This window comes from Sinocyclocheilus rhinocerous, unplaced genomic scaffold (assembly GCF_001515625.1).
Source record: "Sinocyclocheilus rhinocerous isolate Xijiao unplaced genomic scaffold, SAMN03320098_v1.1 scaffold5130, whole genome shotgun sequence".
Classification (NCBI taxonomy): Eukaryota; Metazoa; Chordata; class Actinopteri; order Cypriniformes; family Cyprinidae; genus Sinocyclocheilus; species Sinocyclocheilus rhinocerous.
The window spans coordinates 24146-29226 of record NW_015644613.1 but is presented as its reverse complement, the minus strand read 5'-3'; the positions used below and the strand labels follow the sequence as shown (position 1 = coordinate 29226).

Genomic DNA, 5081 nt, shown 5'->3' with positions numbered 1-5081 from the left:
GTCTGAACTAGCGAGTTTAGGTATATTGGTGCAGCGCCAGTGGTTGTCTTGTAGGCAAGCATCAGTGCCTTGAATTTGATGCGAGCGGCTATTGGCAGCCAGTGTAAACTGATGAAGAGAGGTGTGACGTGAGCTTTCTTCAGCTCGTTGAAGACCACTCTCGCTGCTGCATTCTGGATCAGTTGCAGAGGCTTGATAGTACATGCAGGAAGACAATGGTTCAGTCTGGAGAGAACAAGAGCTTGGACAAGAAGTTGTGCGGTCTGCTCTGATAGGAAGAGTCTAATCTTCCTAATGTTGTATAAGGCAAATCTGCAGGAGCATAGCAGTGATAAGAAAAGCCATGCTTCTGAATGACAGATCCTAATGACGACATGTAGATGGAGAAGAGAAGTGGTCCAAGCACTGAGCCTTGAGGAACCCCAGTAGCAAGAATTTGTGACTTACCAACCTCACCCCTCCGAGACACCCTGAAAGACCTACCTGAGAGATAAGACTTGAACCATTGGAGTGCGGTTCCTAAGATGCCCATCTTTATGAGGGTGGACAGGAGGATCTGGTGGTTAACTGTGTCAAAAGCAGCAGACAGATCCAGCAAGATGAGTACTGAGGGTTTGGAAGCTGCTCTTGCCAGTCTCAGGGCTTCAGTAGTCGAGAGAAGGGCAGTCTGAGTTGAGTGGCCGCTTTTGGTTGCTGTCCATGAGGTTGTTCTGTACAAGAAACATAGAGAGTTGGTTGAACACAACTCGCTCAAGTGTCTTTGCAATAAACGGAAGAAGGAATACCGGTCTGTAGTTTTCTAAAAGCGCTGGATTTAGAGAGGGTTTCTTAAGCAGTGGAAGTATTTATGGTTATGAAGTTTTTGTCAGTTTGTGGTGTGGAGAACTGGTCGCTGATGGTTCGTGTTTTATTTATGAAGAATGTTGCAAAGTCATCAGCAGTATGAGTTGATGAAGGAGGGTGTGGAGGAGGACAAAGAAGAGAAGAAAAGGTTTTGAATGTTTTGAGTGGAGCAAAGAATGTCAGTAGCAGTGTTTGTGTCCAGTGCTGAAAACTGAGAGGGTGGAGGAGGTGAGGATGAGACCATAGAGGATAGGCGAAAGGGAGAGAGTGAGCGTAGGTTACACTGAAAGGTGACCTGCGGAGGAGTGTGTCCGGAGTCAGTGTGAGGTTAGAAGTGATGAGGAAGTGGTCTGAGGTGTGCAACGGCGTAACTAAAGTGTTGTCAGTTGAGCAGTAGCGTGTGTAGAGAGTGTTTTGATTTGCGCCATGTCCTCTCTGCAGCCCTGAGTTTAGAGCGATGTTCACGGAGAACATCAGACAGCCAGGGGGCAGGGGAGGTGGTGCATGCTGGTCTGGATGAAAGGGTGCAAAAGTTGTCTAAGCAAGATGTTAGAGTGGAGCAAAGAGTGTCTGAGGTCCAGTTGGTTACCTGATTTGTGAGTAGCCATAGTAGACACTCGCTTGAGATCAAATGAGGTGAGCAGAGTGTTGAAGTCAGCAGCCTGGGGTTTTTCTAGGTGGATGTTGAAGTCACTGAGCAGTACCAGAGGAGTACCGTCCTCAGGGAAGTTTGAGAGTAACACATCCAACTCAACTAAGAAGTTACCCAGTTTTGAAAACAAAAGAAGTCTGTGATCAGTTCCTGTTTAGATAGGTGCACTCTAAAGAGGAATTTCTACACTATAAATAAAACTTTCTATTTCAAAACTTCACATTTACAGTTTTTGCCCGTTGCTTGAACACTATAGACACATGGCAGAGGAGGTGGTGCATGCTGGTCTGGATGAAAGGGGGCAAAAGTTGTCTAAGCAAGATGTTAGAGTGGAGCAAAGAATGTCAGTAGCAGTGTTTGTGTCCAGTGCTGAAAACTGAGAGGGTGGAGGAGGTGAGGATGAGACCATAGAGGATAGGCGAAAGGGAGAGAGTGAGCGTAGGTTACACTGAAAGGTGACCTGCGGAGGAGTGTGTCCGGAGTCAGTGTGAGGTTAGAAGTGATGAGGAAGTGGTCTGAGGTGTGCAACGGCGTAACTAAAGTGTTGTCAGTTGAGCAGTAGCGTGTGTAGATAAGGTCCAATTGGTTACCTGATTTGTGAGTAGCTATAGTAGACACGCTCTTGAGGTCAAATGAGGCGAGCAGAGTGTTGAGGTCAGCAGCCTGGGGTTTATCTAGGTGGATGTTGAAGTCACGTTGCTTGTGTGTAGAGTTTTGACACAATGAGCCAAATTTAGCAAAACGTGTGTAAGCAATAGGCAAAAACTGTAATTCACTGTTACTTCTTGTAATTATTTGTGAAATTTTACTTGAGATTTCTAAGCGAAAACTGTTTCAGTGAATATAACCTGTGTTTTTTATTCATTAACCATATGTGAGCTCATGCATTACTCCCATTGAAATAACCAACTAACTCAATTCACGTCAAAACACATGAGCAACTCAAACTGAACCTGGATTCTGTCAGGAGATTCTGACCGACATGAGCTGCATCTTCCATTGGTTTTGCATATATAAAAATATAAAATATTAATTGCATTCGTTTTTCTTTTGTAATTCGCTTTGGATAAAAGTGTGTGCTGAATGCATGAATAACAGCCTACCACATTAACTGAATGTCTGTTCCAGCTATGTGATTGTGCCAGTTAATGGGTTGGTCTGATTTGAGTGAACTCGTCTCAGGTCCGACACTGGATCAGCGAGTGCTAAGCAAGAGGATGATGAGGAGGCGGTCAGAAATCAGTTTGAGCCAATTACAGCTGGATGAGTGACGAGCTGCTGTAATCTCTAATTACTTCAATCAATTTAAGAGCAGCGCCACTCATCTGAGGAACTATTAGGAGCAGCGCGAGTGTGTGAGACGCTAAAGTGGGTTATTTGCCGCCCATGTGTGTGTGTGTAGGCAGTGATATATAGGTTGGAGGATCCAGAGTTTGTGGGGTGCAACAAAGACCAGAGATGAGTTCGGCCCATTTGGGTCGGCCCAGTTTCTTAAAGTGGGACTGTGCTCCACTACCTGAGCTCTCCTCTGAGAGACGTGTGTGTGTGTGTGTGTGTGTGTGTGTGTGAGTGTGAGTGAGTGAGTGAGTGAGTGAGTGAGTGAGTGAGTGTGTGTGTGTGTGTTATGTGTAATATATCAGTGGTGACAGGCTGAGAGAGATGTGTCTGCTTCTTTATTAGAATGTGTAATTGATTTACTGACCCTTGTATGGGCCATAAGACACCATCATTAGTCACAGAGTAGGAGTTACAACGTTTGCATGGTGTGTGTGTGTGTGTGTGTGTGTGTGAGTGTGTGATTGTGTGTGTGTGTGTGTGAGAGAGAGTGTGTGAGTGCGGGTGTGTGTGTGTGTGTGTGTGTGTGAGAGTGTATGCGCGAGAGGCCAAACGCTAATGACGTGCAGGACACAAGCACGTACTCTGAGCAAAACGTTTCTCCACACAACACAGAACATGCATGCGTTTCATCGCAGCGGGTGTTTTATCAGTGATGGATTCTTTTTGAGGCTCTTAAAAGCATGACATTATCTGCTGCTGCCGTTCATGAGCGAGCGCTCACATTACAGACGTGTTCAAGATGTAAAGATTACTGTCAGTGCTCCCAACAGATGATCTAAATACATATATTAGAAATTACGTTACTTGCTAAAAGTTTGGAATAACTAACTAAGATTAATGTTTGTGAAAGAAGTCTCTTCTGCTCACCAAGGCTACATTTATTTGGTCATAAATACAGTAAAACAGTGAAATATTATTATAATGTAAAACAGCTGTGAATCTCTGTTAAACTGTAATTTATTTCTGTGATGCGCAGCTGTATTTTCAGCATCATTACTGCAGTCTTCAGTGTCACATGATCTTCAGAAATCATTCTAATATGCTGATTTGCTGCTCGAGAAACATTTCTGATTATTATCAATGTTGAACACAGTTGTGCTGCACAATATTGTTGTGGAAACTGTGATACATTGAACAGAAAGTTTGAAAGAACAGCATGAGGTGAGGTGAGTGTGAGTGCTAACGGGAAGAGACGAGTGCAGCGGTCCGAGCGTCCTGCAGACTTCAGCTCCGCCCCGTCAGGTCACGTGACCCCTGACCCCTCGACGAGTGTCTTCAGGTGAGCTGAACCCTGCAGGCAGCAGCGCTGAGACACGCACTAACACACACACATCAGTGTTAGTCATCACGGCTTTCCTTCGAATCTGCATTTAAATTCCTGAACATCATCACTGCTCTGTATATTTTCTCATCTTTGCTTTCTGTCCTAGTTCATGCACATTTTTTGCACAGCTCACCTGAATGCAGCTATGCTGTAAATGTTTCAGAAATACTAGACTTAGAAAAGGGGTAAAAAATTATTACACGTTTTCTGAAAGGTTCAAATATGGCAATGAGCCATTATCTAATTAAATATGCACTAATTTGCATACATTACCAGCAGATAAATCTGAACACTGAATAAAGCCAGAATGAAAATTTTTGTTTGCTTTTGTTGTCATATTATAGTTAAAGGTTTTTCCAGAGAGGATTTTGGATTTCTCTTTTTATCACTACATAAATCAGAAAATACTGATACTGAAATACTGGAATAAAACGTTGTAAAATTACAGGCAAATGTTAAATGAACAAACCTCTCAGTAAACCCCTTCAGACTATAGACTGGAATAAAACTGTAAAATCTGGTGAATATAAGTGCTGAAAGAACATTTACAGATGCAAATGGATAAAGTGTAATAAAATAAACAGCTGAAAGTGTGTTTTTGGATGTTTCCTTTCCACTAGTCTGAAACAACACATCTCGACCAGTGCATGAGAAACATGTTTCTGCCTGTATGTCTTGCCTTAAAAACTAAAAAAAATCTAGCTTAATGAAGTTTGTAATTAATTATTTTGATGAGTTGAAATAATGGAAAAAACTTATGACACCATGATTTACTGACGATATAATTTTTACAAAACTCAGAAGAGAGACAGACAGACGCAGATCTGCTCCGTCATGAATGAATCCTGCAGTATGTGCTGAATGAAACCAGAACAATTATAACACACACACACACACTCACTCACTCACACACACACACACACA

General features: G+C 42.9%; 1 protein-coding gene across 1 annotated transcript in view; it reads right to left on the bottom strand.

Annotated features, from left to right (window-relative positions):
- The window catches only part of LOC107758358 (glutamate receptor ionotropic, NMDA 2B-like), a 25420-nt gene that overhangs the window by 18931 nt on the left and 1408 nt on the right, over nt 1–5081 (bottom strand). The gene's annotated exons all lie outside the window — the stretch shown is intronic.